This window comes from Capra hircus (assembly GCF_001704415.2).
Source record: "Capra hircus breed San Clemente chromosome X unlocalized genomic scaffold, ASM170441v1, whole genome shotgun sequence".
NCBI lineage: Eukaryota > Metazoa > Chordata > Mammalia > Artiodactyla > Bovidae > Capra > Capra hircus.
In genome coordinates this window covers 37,770,081-37,787,447 of record NW_017189517.1, presented here as the reverse complement: position 1 = coordinate 37,787,447, position 17,367 = coordinate 37,770,081, and the positions used below count along the sequence as shown (strand labels likewise).

The 17,367-nt window shown below is 41.3% G+C and overlaps 1 non-coding gene across 1 annotated transcript in view; it reads left to right on the top strand.

The window, feature by feature from the left end:
* LOC102188201 overlaps positions 1–13,760 on the top strand; it is a 30,778-nt gene extending 17,018 nt beyond the window's left edge. Inside the window, exons 2-3 of the transcript XR_001917627.1 lie at positions 8,793–9,012; positions 13,711–13,760. This is a non-coding gene — a transcript (uncharacterized LOC102188201). The remainder of the gene's footprint in view (positions 1–8,792; positions 9,013–13,710) is intronic.
* Positions 13,761–17,367: the final 3,607 nt, after the last annotated feature.

The following is a 17,367-nucleotide window of genomic DNA, read 5'->3' as shown; positions in this document are numbered from 1 at the left end:
CTGTTCTCCATATTCTCCAGAAAGTTTATTGGACATGAACCATTCCTTTAGAAGGAATTTGGGAGAGAATGATGTTAAAGGGGGTGGGGGTGGGAAACAAATGCTTATTGAATGAACCAATGAGTAGTGGGCTGGAGAAATCATGGAAGGCTTCCTGCAGGAGGCATGGGTTTGATCTTATCCTGCAAGAATTGGTGCATGTTGGTTAGTTGAAAAAAATGTGTGGTGAGTAGGAAAGCAGTTTAAATTTAATGCAACCAACTGAAATATCTAATTAATTCTGCTCACTGAGCCCCTATAGGAATATACCTCAGGCTTACCCCTGGGGGAAAGCCAGTGACTAGGTAATGATTAAAAAAAAAAAATGAGGGAAGCAGTATGTCCTAGTGGTTAGGAATTCAGTTACTGATGTTAGACTACTTAAGTTCAAGTTCCAGGCTTTCTGCTTATGTGCTTATTAGCTATGTGATCCTGGACAATTTATTCTCTCTGGCCCTATTATCTTTATCTGTGACATAGGAATACCTTCCTGCCTCACAGGTTTGGTGAGAAGATTAAATGGGATAATGCATCAATAATGCAAAATACAGTGCTTTTACTGCTCAGCAAAGGGCAGCAATATATTTTTTCTTACAGTTTTGAGATATAATTACAATAAATTTTAAGGTATACAGTATGATATGATTTATGTATATCATGAAGTGATTATCACAATGTTTAGTGAACATCCATCATCTCATATAGTTACAGAACTAAATTAAAAAAACAATTTTCCTTGTGATGAGAAAATTTAGGATTTACTCTCTTAACTTTGATATGTAACATACAGCAGTATTAATTGTATTTATCATGTTGTACATATATCCCTAAGGCAGGCAGATTTTTAAAAATATTTATTTGGCTGTACTCGGTCTTATTAATAGTTGCAGTACTCAAGATCTTCAGTCTTTGTTGTGGCATGAAGGATCTTTCGATTGCAGCATGTGGGAGCTTTAGTTTTGGAATGAGAACTCTTAGTTGTGGCATGTGGGATCTAGTTCCCTGACTAGGGATCAAACCCTGCCTTGGGAGCATGAAGTCTTAGCCACTGGACCACCAGGAAGCCTGGAAGGTGAGTTTTTAAATTCTGTTTACACATTTAACTGTTTAAATACTGAATTAGTTTTGTTCACTTTTGTGTCTCCCATGCCTTAAACAAATTTGTTGGGTGAATGAATGCCTGCTGGTAAACGAACCTAATACAGCGAGAAGTGCTGTAACAGAGATTGAATACAAGGCACTTTTCAGTACATGAGGGATAGGGTATGTTATGCTTGACTCTGAGCAGTTCAGGGAACATTTGATTGAGAGGGCTGTTCCCTTCTAGAATTTTCAGTGCAGTCAGATCTATGAGAGTCAACTGCATCCCGGAACAAGGTAAAGCGATGCTGTGGAGCCACCAGGTGGCACTATTACACATGGATTCAACCTGCTGCTGCTGCTGCTGCTAAGTCGCTTCAGTCCTGTCCGACTCTGTGCGACCCCGTAGACGGCAGCCCACCAGGCTCCCCCGTCCCTGGGATTCTCCAGGCAAGAATACTGGAGTGGGTTCCCATTGCCTTCTCCAATGCATGAAAGTGAAAAGTGAAAAGTGAAAGTGAAGTCGCTCAGTCGTTTCCGACTCTTTGCGACCCCATGGACTGCAGCCCACCAGGCTCCTCCATCCATGGGATTTTCCAGGCAAGAGTACTGGAGTGGGGTGCCATTGTCTTCTCCCATTCAACCAACAGAGGAGCCCTTTCCAGCCAAGAGTTCATGTTTCTGTCTGACGCAGTTTTTCTCTCCTCTCCACAGAAACTCAAGCTATGACTTCTTCCGTCTTGTTCTGCTGGTTTTGGAGCACTGCCATTCCTACCCAAGGCTCAGTTCAGTTCAGTCACTCAGTCGTGTCCGATTGTTTGCCACCCCACAGACTGCAATGCACCAGGTTTCCCTGTCCATCACCAACTCCCTGAGCTTGCTCAAACTCATGTCCAAACCCAAGGCTACTTGGGAGCCATCTGATGCTTAAGCTACTCTGTCTTTATCAGGCGAGAGAAGAGAGAGAGACAATGCTGAGTATATTTCCAGTTCTTTGCATTTTGGACTTCTGACTCCCACACCATTGCCTTGTTTCTCCTGCTCTGCCCTGGATGAAACTAAAAGTAAGGGGAGAAACAAAGCTACCCTTTTTTGAAACATCAGGCACTATATCAGAAATGTTATATAGTCACATTGTTGACTGGCAACAGAACCTTGAGAGATTAATTTTGTCATTTATTTTGTCCATTATCTTGCTTCAGCAGTTTTTAACATAGGCTCTGCCAGTCTTATTTCTGCTATACCCCCCACCCAACACCACTGAATTATTTTCAGGCAAATCCCAGATGATTTTTCATTGCATAATTTTATTTTAAAATGCTTTCTTACATTTCTATTTTAAAAAGGGCTTTTAAACATCACAGTATCATTATAATGCTTTTAAAACCCTCAAGAAATAATACCCTAATATTGTCAAATATATACCTTCTGTTCAAATTTACCTAGGTGTCTCATTTTAAAAACTGTATTTGGTTAATTCAAATCAGGATTCCAACAGAGTTCATACATTTAATTCATTTGATATATGAGCTATGAGCCATTTTACATAGAGGGAAACTGAGGATTAAGAGATAATCTGTTGAGTATTCAAAAACAATTCTCTATTGAATCAGACCTGGTACCAGTTGTTGGGGATGCAAAGATAAGAAACACCCAAGTCTCTGCTTCAAGGAACTTGGTCTTATGCTCCTATGATGCTCTGTGACTATATCTGTCACAAGACTTAGTATTTTATTAGTGTGTGGTTTTTTCTCTCATACCAGATAAGTGGCAGAAGGCAGGGACCAGTTTGTGGTCAACATTGTATTCTTAATACCAAGCATAGTCCTTGGTACCTAGTAGGTGTTTAACAACTATGGGGAAAGGAATAATTTCATCAGAGTGGGCAGGGGGAACCAGGGAAGAGTTTCAAGCAGGGAAGCAGCGTGTTAAGACTGTCACTGTAGGTTGGTGGCACATGTCATCATTGGGATTGAAGGCATGAGAGACTGGAGGCAGAGAAGGCACCTTTGCTGGAGAGCCAGACTAAAGCAATGGTGGTGAGTATGGAGAAGAGAAGACAGACTGGAGAGTTACTGCGGATGTGAGTTTGGGTGTGCTTGGTAATTTGTTAGATGTCGAGAATGAGTGTTTCTGGCTTTGATGATGGTGGTGCCACAAATAGATTCAGAGCAAAGAGGAGAAGCGAGTTTGGGGTGGAAGATGAGTTCCGTTTTGGAGATGCTAAGTTGTGCCTGTGTGATCTTCAGTAGAATGTGGGAGATCAGAGCCCAGGTCGGAGATCAGGAGAGAAGATCAGGGGAACACAGCGTGAAGGTGGAGCTTGAAAGCCTGATGGTGGATGCCCTCACTGGCAAGGGGACCTGCAGGGAGTGGACTCCGGAGGGAACTCTGCCACTTACCAAGGGAATGGAGAATGAGAAGCCCATGAGAAGGATGAAAAAGGACCAGCCAGGGAGATTGGAAGAAAATCAGGAGAGTGTGTGGTGCCACAGAAGCCAAAAGAGGAAAACGTTGAGGAGAGAGGGAGTGGGAGTGGTTGACACTCTTGAGGTAGGTCAAGAGGCGGTGGCAGAAGACAGCTCAGTGCTGTGGCCAGAGTGTGGTCAGTCGTGAAGCAGTGGCAGGTGGTGGGCATCCAAAGGCCAGGTGGTCCCTCATCCAAAAGGGCCTTGGTCACCCACCTATGGAGTTAAGCCTTCATTCTGTAGATAATGGAGAGTCAAGAGGTTTCAAAAAGGAGTGACCTGGTCAGATTGGAGTGTTCCAGAAAAATCAGGCTGAGGCAGGATGCTGCAGAGGATGTTGTGGAGGAATAGGATAGGATCTTTAGCAGGTAAAATTGGCAGGCACTGAAAATGGCAGCTAACACTCATTGAGCCCTTATTATGATCCAGGCACTACTCTCTGGTTATATATCTCACATCATTCTCACAACCCATCTATGGGGTAGATAATGTTGTTGACCTCATTTTGTGCCTGAGGAAGCTGAGGTAGAGAGAGAGAGAACAATTTGCAGGTGGTCAGAGAGCTGGTAAAGGAGGAGCCTAGATTCAAGTCCCGGTGGTTGGTTCTAATCCACTCTAACGTGTTTCACTGCATGCCACTCTTAACTTCTAGATTTTGTTTTGCCTTGATTAGATGTGAGGAGTGAGGGGGTTAGGATTATATTCAGCTATGAGCTCTCAGACATCCAAAATAAGAACAGATTAAACAGAGTAGAGGGTTTCTGTGGTGGCTCAGTGGTAAAGAATCTGCCTGCCAAACAGGAGACATGAGTTTGATCCCTGGGTCAGGAAGATCCCCTGGAGAAGGAAAGATTCTTCCTTCAGCACATACTCCAATATTCTTGACTGGGAAATCTCATGGACAGAGGAGCCTGGTGGGCTCCAGTCCATGGGGTTGCAAAGAGTTGGACACGACTGAGCAATTAAACAACAAACAGGATAGAAATTCATTTCTCTTACATTAAAGAAAGAAATTAATTAAAACCTAAAAAGCTTAATGGCCAGTCATCTCCACAGTGTGGCACTTGACTCCATGGCACAGGATAGAGCTCCAGCCAGCATGGTCATGCTGTAAGCAGCAAGATGCCAGGTGGAGGGAAAGAAAGAACAGATACTGGGGACAACTGGCAGTCTGCTACAAGAGACATTCCAGAATTCTGCCATGGGTGACTGCAAGGAGGATGGGGTTACCAGCAGTGGAGGTAGAGAATACAGGAAACCTGTTAGGCCTTTAATATTTTTGATTGCCTAAGGTCTTTCCCCTCCCTTGGAAGCAAAACCCTCTGTTCTAGGGGAGTACTGCTCTTCTCCTGTCCAGCAATGCCCGTTTTAGTTTGGGCTTCCAATCCAAGTACCCTATCATCTCCCTAGTCACAATTGATCTGATGGGTTGATATACAGGCATGTGATCTAAATCAGAACAATCTGAATCCTTCTCTTCACCAACTTAAATGGGGGGAAATGCTGTGTCCCACTTTGTGGGACAGCTTGTAGATGTGTGGCCAGAAACTGTTGGTGGCCCTTTTACAACTACAAAGAAGAAGCGTGTCTGAGAGAATGCAGTCAGCGTGCAGAAGGAACTGTGCATTCCTATTGGTGTTCAAGTCTCTGGTCTTGTCCTTGAGACCCATCTACAATCTTGCCCTTAGAGACTTCTGATAAATTCCCTCTTGTGCTCAAGCTAAAGCTGCATTTCTGTCAACTTGCAATCAGTAAAATCCTGATTAAAGCTGTGTTCTAAAAGTTAACTCTCGAATCAGTGTAGATATGTTTAAGGTGTGTGTGTGTATTTGGGGGCGGTGGTCATAGTAAATAGCAACCAGAAGCAGGAAGATAATTTATGAGGCTGTTTTAATAGTCTACACGAGGAACAATGAGAATCTGAACTAAGGTGATATCAGTGGGTACTGTAGCTTCTGGCTGGGTTTGCCATGTCTCTTCTAGACCTTGAATCAGTTGTGCATATCTTCATATTGATCATCTCTACCTGGATGGATGGTGTCACCAACCACTGGTTGGATGGCATCACTGACTCAATGGACATAAGTTTGAGCAAGTTCTGGGGGTTGGTGATGGACAGGGAAGCCTGGCATGCTGTATGTAGTCCATGGGGTTGCAAAGAGACACGGCTGAACTGAACTGGACCTGGATGGAATGTAACATGTTCCTCTTCATTATGAGAAAATTTTCCTCTATGTCTTTTGTTCTTCAGTTGCTGACTTGTGACCTACTCTTTGTGACACCATGGACTGCAGCATGCCAGGCTTCCCTGTACTTCACTATCTCCCAGAGTTTGCGCAAACTCATGTCCATTGAATCAGTGATGCCATCCAACTGTCTCATCCTCTGTCGTTCCCTTCTCCTCCTGCCCTCAATGTTTCCCAGCATCAGAGTCTTTTCCAATGAGTTAGCTCTTCACATCAGGTGGCCAAAGTATTGGAGCTTCAGCTTCAGCATCAGTCCTTCCAATGAATATCCAGGGTTGCTTTCTTTTAGGATTGACTGGTTTGATCTCCTTGCAGTCCAAGGGGTTCTCAAGAGTCCTCTAAAACCACAGTTCAAAAGGATAAATTCTTCGGCACTCAGCCTTCTTTATGATCCATCTCCATCCATACATGACTACTGGAAAAACCATAGCTTTGACAATACAGACCTTGTCGGCAAAGTCGTGTATCTACTTTTTAATATGCTGTCTGTTTTTCCTAGCTTTTCTTCCAAGGAGCAAGCATCTTTTAATTTCATGGCTGTAGTCACCATCTGTAGTGATTTTGGAGCCCAGGAAGAAAATAGTCTGTCTCTGTTTTGATTTTTTCCCATCCATTTGCCATGAAATGAGGGAACCAGGTGCCATAATCTTCATTTTTTGAATGTTGAGATTTAAGCCAGCTTTTTACTCTCCTCTTCCACCTTCATCGAGAGGCTCTTTAGTTCCTCTTCACTTTCTGCCATTAGGGTGGTGTCATGTGCATATCTGAGGTTATTAATGTTTCTCCCGACAATCTTTATTCCAGCTTGTGCTTCATCCAGCCCAGCATTTTGCATGATGCCCTCTGCATAGAAGTTAAATAAGCAGGGTGACAGTATATAGCCGTGGCATACTCATTTCCCAATTTTAAACCAGTCTTTTGTTCCATGTCCAGTTCTAACTGTTGCTTCTTGTCCTCCATACAGGTTTCTCAGAAGGCAGGTAAGGTGGTCTGTATTCCCATCTCTTTAAGAATTTTCCATAGTATGTTGTGATCCACAAAGTCAAAAGCTTTAGCATAGCCAATGATACAGAAGTAGATATTTTTATGGAATTCCCTTGCTTTTTATATGATCCAGTGGATGTTGGCAATTTGATCTCTGGTTCTTCTGCCTTTTCTAAATCCAGCTTGTACTCTGGAAGTTCTCAGTTCATGTACTGCTGAAGTGTAGCTTGAAGGATTTTGAGCATTACCTTGCTAGCATGTGAAATGAGTGCAGTTATGCAGTAGTTTGAGTGTTCTTTGGCATTGCCCTTCTTTGGGGTTGGAATGAAAACTGATCTTTTCCAGTCCTGTGGCCACTCATGAGTTTTCCAAATTTGCTGGCATATTGAGTGCAGCACTTTCACAGCATCATCTTTTAGGATTTGAAATAGCTCAGCTGGAATTACATCACTCCACTAGCTTTGTTCATAGTAAAAGCATCCTAAGTCTTCACACTCCAGGATGTCTGGCTCTAGGTGAGTGATCAAACCATCGTGGTTATCTGGGTTACTAAGACCGTTTTTGCACAGTTCTTCTATATATTCTTGCTACCTCTTCTTAATATTTTCTGCTTCATTCAGGTCCATATGGTTTCTGTCCTTTATTGTACCCATCTTTGCATGAATGGTATCTCTAATTTTCTTAAACAGATCTCTAGTCTTTTCCATTCTATTGTTTTCCTTTACTTCTTTGCATTGTTATTTAATAAGGCTTTCTCATCTCTCCTTGCTATTCTCTGGAATTCTGCATATCTTTTCTTTTGCCTTTGCCATTCACTTCTTTTTTCAGCTATTTGAAAGGCCTCCTCTGACAACCATTTAGCCTTTTTGCATTTCTTTTTCTTAGGGATGGTTTTGATCACCACCTCCTATACAGTGTTACAAACCTCCATCCATAGTTCTTCAGGTACTCTGTCTATCAGATCTAATCCCATGAATCTGTTTGTCCTTGGACATATGTGTAATATCTGCTTAAAAACTCCTCTGCCTTAATTCTAACATCTAGATCTCTAGGGGCTGGTTTTCACTGATTATCTTTCTTTCTTCAGTATGGGTCACATTTATCTGTCTCCAATATGCTCAGTCATTTGAATTTCTTGGAGGACATGTTGTACAGAATCTGGATTCCATTGTGTCCCTTGGAAGAGTATTGATTTTTTTGTTTTAGCAGGTAGTTAACTTGACAGAACTCAGATTCTATACTCAATTAACCCTGCAGTAAGTAGCAGCCAAAATTTCTATTTAGTTCTTTTAGTCTGAACTGGTGGGAAACTGCCCTGTGAGTGCATGGCCAAGTTTGAGGAACCTGTGGGACATTCAGTCTGAGTACATATGAGTCTGGATTAGTGGAGAGAGAGCTGGGATGGAGATGTATAATGCAGAATCTCTGGTGGCTAAGTGATAGATGAGTCCATGGGTGTAGATGATATAACCAGATAACAGAGTAAGAAAACAATTGATAACAAGGCCCAGGAGTTAAAGGAAAACCGTTAAGAAATGAGTCACTTTAGGAGACTAAGAAACAGCCAGAAAAATTCAAGGCACACAAGGAGAGGTGGTATACAAAAAACAGGGGAGGAGAATTTCACGAATGAGTTAGTGGTCAGTAGATTCCAGTTCAGCAGAAAAAGCAAGCAAAGCAAGTACTAAGCAGGCATTGGATTTAACCACTAAGAGGTCTTCACCTCAGGGATCACAGTTTCAGTAGCATGGGGCATTGCTACATTGCAGTTTGAGGAGTGTGAGTGTGTGGTAGACTTCATCCTATGTTCCCTGTTAACAGTTCCTCTCAGTAATCATACCCCTGTCTAGTCACCTGGTCTTGAACCTGGTGAGCTCTGTATATAAGTTTAACTGATGGAATGCAAGAAGTGATGCTGCTTGACTTACAAGGTTAGGTCATAAGAAACTTTGCCACTTTCACTTTGGTCTTTTAGGGATATGAGCCTTCATCACCCTGTTAGAGAGACCACATGGAGAGATTGTGAGACAACATGGACAGAGCATGAAGCCTAGCTGCACCCAGGATTCCAGAAATCTCTACCAAGGCATCAGCCATAAAGGAAACCATCCTGGCTCAACCAGATCAACTTAGCCACCAGCTGGACATCACTAGGTGACTCCAGTAGATGCCATATGGAGCCGGAAGATTGTCCAGTAAGACTTGCTCAAATTTCTCATCCACCCAATCATGACAATAATAGAATGCTTGGGGTGGTTTATTAAACAGCAGTGTATAACTGGAACATTGGACATTGAATCCCTGATAGGTCAGTTGGTAAAGAATCTGCCTGCAATGCAGGTGATCCTTGTTCGATTCTTGGGTCAGGAAGATCCACTGCAGGAGGGATAGGATACCCACTCCAGTATTCTTGGGCTTCCCTTGTAGCTCAGCTGGTAAAAAATCCACCTGCAGTTGGGGAGATCTGGGTTCTATCCCTGGGTTGGGAAGATTCCCTGGAGAAGGAAATGGCCACGCACTCCAGTATTCTGGCCTGAAGAATTCCATGGACTATATAGAAGATTCCATGTCTGTCTCAAAGAGTCAAACATGACTGAGCGACTTTCACTTCACTTCATTTGGGCATTGAAATAATAAAGATTGTAAATGCATGTTATACTTCCAGTAAGCTTGGAAAGGGAAAGACCAGATGGCAGCTAGAAGGTCTCATAAGATTGTGGGCAGATTTTTTTTTTTAAAGGTGGTAGATATTTGAGAATGTTTGCATGTTTTGGTGGAAGGAGCTAGGAGACTGAGGAAGTTGAAGATACAGAAGAGAGGGGAGATGATTGATCTGTGAGATTTTGAGAAGGGCAGGGATGAGATCCAAAACTCAAGTAGAGGAGCTGATGTTAGGCATAAGGGTAGTGGGGCACTTTAGTCTCTAAAATAAGAGGTGTCTTCCCTCTTCTGGATGTTTAAAAATGTCAGGCTTTCTTATTACTGGAATTAAGAGAATATATGAAGGTTAGTTAGACAGTAATGGATCTCCCAAGCATTTTATGACTGTGGCACTTTCTTTGGCTTATTCACTTAACCCAGACCAGGAAATGACTAGAATTTCCATCCTTAGTTCTATTTTCCCTGTTAACTAAGAGTTTATTCTGTCTAATGAAAATGTTGTGAGCAGAAATAGGTATTGGGCTTGAGGATGGTAATGAAGATTTAGAAGAGCTGTTTTGAGAAGTGAGAGCGGGAACTGACTAAAATTTTGTGGATTTTGTGCCTGGTGGATTTCCATGCATTATTGGATTGAAAACCACAAAAATGAGAGAGCGCTGATCATTATACCTATGATATTTTCTTTAAGGATACACACACTGCAGCCCACTAGGCACCTTTGTCCATTGGATTCTCCAGGCAAGAATACTGGAGTGGATTGCCATGCCCTCCTCCAAGGAATCTTCCCTACCCAGGAATTGAACTTGACTCTCCTGTGTCCCCTGCGTTGGCAGGCAGTCTTTATCACTGAGCCATCTGGGAAGCCTGATATTTTAAAGTCATGGCATAATGAGAAAAGACTATCCTTGCATGGATTCAGAGCTGATGTCTTAGGTCAAGGTTTGGTGAGAGTATTGGTCAGAGAGGTTAAAGTGATTGATTATAAGATATAAAATAAAAAAATAAGGAAATGATAACCCATACTGGAAGAAAAATAAAGGGATCAAGGAGGTCTTGATAAGCTTGAAGAATTAGTACAGTGTGAATAAGAGAGAGAATGAGGTGAAGAGACAGAAGTAGACTAAACTGTTTCAAGGATAAAGAATTCTAGATGATCACAATGTTCAGGGTATGAACATGGAAGAAAGTCGTTGGAGGCAGACAAGAAAATCAAGAGAATGAGAGGCCAGGGTACTGCATGAGTGAAAACATGGAACTTAAGAAATTACTTTAGGTAATGGAAAAACTTGAGAGTGGAAAAGAAAACATTAATTGGGATGCCATATCCCTCAGTGAAGGTAAGGGAGTGAACAGAGTTCAGAAGCTGACATAATAAGAAGACTGTGATGTGGTTTACAGAGAAAAATGCATGTATTAGATAAGTTTCCTTCAGGCATGAGCTATGGTGATGTTGGCTGTCAGTTCAATTTCTTGATTTAACAATAAGGTAAATCAAGAAAAGGGAAGAGGAAATTTGCTGACCTATATGTGACACCATCCAGAAATCACGAAAATACTATCTGTTGTGTGCAATGAACCTATGGAAAAGATGGATAACTAGCTAAATTTGTGGATTTGTAAGATGGCAACCAAACTTTACAAAGCATAATAAACAATATTGTTTTGAGGCTGAGAGCCAAAGATATTTAAGATCTTGTTACTCAGGTCAGGAAAATGTTAGACCCTTCTCAGTATGATAAAGGAATAGTGCATATATAATTCATTATTTTAAGAACTATAAAATGAGATGTCTTTAAACAGAAATACAAATGTACCTGTGGCTAATTCTTGTTCATGATTGACAGTAAACCACAAAATTCAGTAAAGCAATTATCCTTCAATTTAAATAAATAAAATGGCAAAAAAAGATTATATGTTGATTGGTTGATGAGAATGTGACCAGGGGTTTGCAGGAACGTCACCCTGTATGTACACTAGGAGCAGTGGCTCAGTATCTGCTAGTTCGCTGTTTAAGATAATTCTATTGGATATAACTACCCCATATAATGAGAACTGATGTGTGTGTGTGTGTTGAAGTATTTTAATGCAAATTTCAGACATCCTAACATTTCCTTTGTAAATATTTCAGTGTGTTTCTCCAGCACAGTGATTTTCCAAGTGTGGTCTGAGGACCCTGGAGACACCTGACACCTGAAATCCATTCAAAGTGCCTAGGAATTCCTCCTTTTTCCCACTAGATATCTCCATAAGGTTAAATTTTCTTCATATATGTCAACCAAAATAACCAAAACCATACCACAGTGATGAAGCAAGTAAGAGTCTAGCTGTCTTATATTAAGGCAAACATTACAGAGCTTTTCAAAAAAGAAAACATTTCTAAATTATTTTTTATTTTGGAAAATAGTTATTTTAATAAAATGTATTGTTTATATTAACATGTAGTGGATTTATTGTTATTTTAATGAATTAATATTTTTAGATATTTTCAGGTTTTATTTTGAATATAGTAAATATTAATAGATCTGTAACCTACATAAGTAAAAGTCTTTAGAGTCCAAGAAAATAGTGAAAGTGAAAGTGAAGTCTCTCAGTCGTGTCCGACTCTGCGACCCCATGGACTGTAGCCTAACAGGCTCCTCTGTCCATGGGATTTTCCAGGCAAGAGTCCTGGAGTGGATTGCCATTTCCTTCTCCAAGAAAATAGTAGTGATCTCTTTTTACTCTGTTCACATTTTAAACTATATTATAAAAAAGCTGTCAGAATTTTTAAAAAGAAGCACTAGTGTACTTCCTTTGAACACGTTTGCAAAACTTGCCAGAAGGAAGAGGAAGTTTTAAACTACTCCAGCTATGCATGAAAAGGAACTAGCATGGAATGATTCTAGTAATTAAAGTCACCAAGGCTACTTTCAACTCTGGAAATCCCACAGCAACTTTTTAAAAAAGCTTTTTTGTTTTTAAATAATTATGGCCTCACAGGAAGTTGTAAAAGCAGTGCTTAGAGATCCATGTGCTCGTCATCAGATTTCCCCAATGATGGTATCTTCAGTTCAGTTCAGTTCAGTTCAGTCACTCAGTCGTGTCTGACTCTTTGCGACCCCATGAATCGCAGCACACCAGGCCTCCCTGTCCATCACTAACTCCCGGAGTTCACTCAGACTCACCTCCATCGAGTCCGTGATGCCATCCAGCCATCTCATCCTCTGTCGTCCCCTTCTCCTGTCCCCAATCCCTCCCAGCATCAGAGTCTTTTCCAATGAGTCAACTCTTCACATGAGGTGGCCAAAGTACTGGAGTTTCAGCTTTAGCATCATTCCTTCCAAGGAAATCATGTAACTGTAAAATGTCAAGTCCAGGAAATTGATATTGGTACAATAATGTTAATTAGATTATAGACCTTATTCATTTGTCGTCACTTTTTACATTCTTTAATTTTTGTGCGTGCATGTAGCTCTATACAGTTTTACCCCATGTATAGATTTGTATAACCACCACCACAGTCAATATATAAAACTGTTCATTTATCTCAGTTATTCCCTCATGGCTCAGACGGTAAAGAATTTGCCTGCAATCTAGGAGACCCAGGTAAGATCCCTGGATCAGGAAGATACCCTGGAGAAGGGAATGACAACCCACTTCAGCCTGGAGAATTTCATGGCAGAGGAGCCTGGCAGGCTACAGTCCATGGGGTCTCAAAGGGTCAAATAGGACTGAGTGACTAACACTTTCAGTTATCTCAAAAGTGCTCCCTTGTGCTACCCCTTTATATTCTCAGCCCCCAGCTCCATCCTTATACCCTGGCAACAATTAATCTCTTCTCAATCTCTATAGTTTGGCATTTATATAAATGGAACCCTATAATATGTAACCTTTGAGGATTGACTTTTTTCACTGAGTGAAATGCCCTTGGAGGTCCATCCTAGTCCCTATATTAATAGTTTGTTCCTTTTTATTGCTGAGTAGTATTCCACTGGATGGATATACCAGAGTTTATTTATCCAGTTGCTAATTGAAGGACATTTGGGTTGTTCCCTGCTTTTGCTATTATGAATAAAGCTGCTCTGATTATTCATATACAGGATTTTTAATCTTTTATTTTTAATTGGAAGGTAATTACTTTACAATATTATGATGGTTTCTGCCATACATCAACATGAATCAGCCATAGCTATGTATATGTCCCCTCCCTCTTTAACCTCTCTCCCACCTCCCTCCCCACCCCACCCCTCTAGGTTGTCACAGAGCACCTGATTTAAGCTCCCTGCATCATACAGCAAAATCCCACTGGCTATCTATTTTACATATGGTAATGTATATGTTTCAGTGCTACTTTCTCAAATCATCCCCCTTCTCTCTCCCTCACTGTGTCCAAAAGTCTGTTCTCTATGTCTGCATCTCCACTGCTGCCCTGTATATAGGTTTATCCGTACCATATTTCTAGATTTCATATATGTGTATTAATACATGATATTTGTCTTTCTCCTCCTTACTTACTTCACTTTGCATAATAGGTTCTAGGTTCATCCACCTCATTAGAACTGACTCAAGTGTGTTCTTTTTTATAGCTGAGTAATATTGCATTGTGTATACGCACCACAGCTTCTTCTCATTTCTCTGGGATAGATGCTCAAAAGTTTACTTGTGGGGTCATGGTAAATGCGTGTTTAGTTTTATAAGAAACTGCTAGGATGATTCCTAGAGCCTTACTACTTTACATTCCTAGCAGTATTGTATAGAAGATTCCATTTTCCACAGCTTTGCCAACATTTGGTATTACTATTTTATATTTTACCCATTCTAATGAGTACACTGCTGCTGCTACTGCTGCTAAGTCGCTTCAGTCGTGTCCGACTCTGTGCGACCCCATAGACGGCAGCCCACCAGGCTCTCCCGTCCCTGGGATTCTCCAGGCAAGAACACTGGAGTGGGTTGCCATTTCCTTAATTGTAGCTTATTGTGGTTTTTATTTGCATTACTCTAATTAGGTAATGATGTTGAACATCTTTTCATGTGCTACTTTGCCATCCATATGTCTTCTTTGGTGAGATTCTATTCATGTCTTTTGCTCATTTTCTTACTGTATCATTTGTTTTTTACTGTTGAGTTGTGAGAATTTGTTATATATTCTAGAAACCAATTATTTGTTGGGTATGAGGTTTGCAGATATTTTCTCCAAATCTGTTGCTTATCTTTTCATCCTCTTAACAGGCTTTATTACAGCACAAGAATTCTTAATTTTGGTGAAAGCCAATTAATATTTTTTTTCCTGTGTTGTTCAGTAACTTAAGTCATGCCCAGCTCTTTGCGACCCCATGGACTGCAGCATGCCAGGTTTCCCTGTACTTCACAGTCTCCCAGAGTTTGCTCAAACTCATGTCCATTGAGTCGATGATACATCCAACCATCTTATCCTCTGTCTTCCCCTTCTCCTCCTGTCCTCAAGCTTTGCCAGCGTCAGGGTTCTTTTCCAGTGAGTCAGCCCTTTGCATCAGGTGGCCAAAGTGTTGGAGCTTCAGCTTTAACCTCAGTCCTTCCAATGGAATATTCAGGGTTGACTTCCTTTAGGATCAACTGGTTTGATCTTGTAGTCCAGGGAACTCTCAAGAGTCTTCTCCAGCACCACAGTTCAAAAGCATCAATTCTTCAGTGCTCAGCCTTCTTTATGGTCCAACTCTCACATACATACATGACTACTGGAAAAACTATAGCTTTGCTGTTTGGACATTTGTCAGCAGAGTGATGTCTCTGCTTTTTAGAACACTGTCTAGGTTTCCAGAGCTTTTCTTCTGAGGACCAAACATCTTTTAATTTCATGGCTGCAGTCACCATTGGCAGTGATTTTGGAGCCCAAGAAAATAAAATCTGCCACTGTTTCCATTTTTTCCCTGTCTATTTGCCATGAAGTGATGGGACCAGATGCCATGATCTTAGTTTTTAGAATGTTGACCTTTAAGCCAGCTTTTTCACTCTCCTCTTTGACCTTCATCAAGAGGCTCTTTAGTTCTTCTTTGCTTTCTGCCATTAAAGTGGTGTCATCTGCATATCTGAGGTTATTGATATTTCTCCTGGCAATCTTGATTCAAGCTTGTGCTTTGTCCAGCCTGGCATTTTGCATGATACACTCTGCATATAAGTTTAATAAGCAGGGTGACAGGGTACAGCCTTGATATACTCATTTCCCAATTTTGAATCAGTCCATTTTTCCATGTCCAGTTCTAACTGTTGCTTCTTGACCTGCATACAGGTTTCTCAGGAGACAGGCAAGGTGGTCTGGTATTCCCATCACTTTAGTAATTTTCCACAGTTTGTTGTGATGTATGTTATGGTTTTTGGTGTCTAGTTCTTAGATCTTTTCAGCAAGATCGAGGTCCCAAAGATTTTCCTCATTTTTTCTGACTAAAAGTTTTATCAGTTCAGTTCAGTCGCTCAGTCGTGTCCGACTCTTTGCGATCCCATGAATTGCAGCACGCCAGGCCTCCCTGTCCATCACCATCTCCCGGAGTTCACTCAGACTCACATCCATCGAGTCCGTGATGCCATCTAGCCATCTCATCCTCGGTCGTCCCCTTCTCCTCCTGCCCCCAATCCCTCCCAGCATCAGAGTCTTTTCCAATGAGTCAACTCTTCACATGAGGTGGCCAAAGTACTGGAGCTTCAGCTTTAGCATCATTCCTTCCAAAGAAATCCCAGGGTTGATCTCCTTCAGAATGGACTGGTTGGATCTCCTTGCAGTCCAAGGGACTCTCAAGAGTCTTCTCCAACACCACAGTTCAAAAGCATCAATTCTTCGGCGCTCAGCCTTCTTCACAGTCCAACTCTCACATCCATACATGACCACAGGAAAAACCATAGCCTTGACTAGATGGACCTTAGTCAGCAAAGTAGTGTCTCTGCTTTTGAATATACTATCTAGGTTGGTCATAACTTTTCTTCCAAGGAGTAAGTGTCTTTTATAAAAGTTTTACAGTTTTATATTTTATACCTAAGTCCATGTTTTATTTTTAGTTAATTTTTGTATCTTATGCAAAGTTCAGGTTGAAGGTTTGTTTTTTGTTTTTGTTTTTGTTTTTGTTTTTTTGCCTGTGGATATTCCATTGTTCAAGCACCATTTTAAAAGAGGTATTCTTCTATTGAAATTTTTTACACCTTTGTCAAAAATCAGTCGGGTATATTTGTGTTGGTCTGTTTCTGGGTTTTTTCTTTGTTTCCTCTGACCTGTGTCTCTCATTCCTCTAATATCACACTGTCTCAATTTGCTATATCTATGTAATAAATCTTATCATTAGGTAGAGTGATTCTTCTCAGTTTATTCTTTTTCAGAATTGTTTTAGCTATCATAGTTACTTTGAATTTCCTCACAAAGTTTAGAATAAGCTTCTCTATATCTATGAAAAATCTTCCTGGGTGTATGTATGTGTGTACTCAGTCATATCCAACTCTTTTTGACCCCATGGACTGTAGTCTGCTAAACTCCTCTGTCCATGAGATTTCCCAGGCAAGAATACTGGAGTGGGTTGTCATTTCCTACTCCAGGGGACCTTCCCAACCCAGGGATTGAACCCACGTCTCTTGAGACTCCTGCATTGGCAGGCAGATTCTTTACCACTTGGCCAACTGGGAAGCCCTGTAAATGCTTTACAGGTATTTAATGTTCTAGTGAGTGCACTGTTGTTGTTGTTTTTTGGCTAAGTCGTGTCTGATTCTTTGTGACCCCATGGACTGCAGCCCGCCAGGCTCCTTTGTGCATGGTATTTCCCAGGCAAGAATACTGCAGTGCGTTTCCATTTCCTTCTCTAGAGGATCTTCATGACCCAGGGATGGAGCCCGCATCTCCTGCATTTCCTGCCTTAGCAGGCAGATTCTTTACCGCCAAGCTACTTGTACTAATT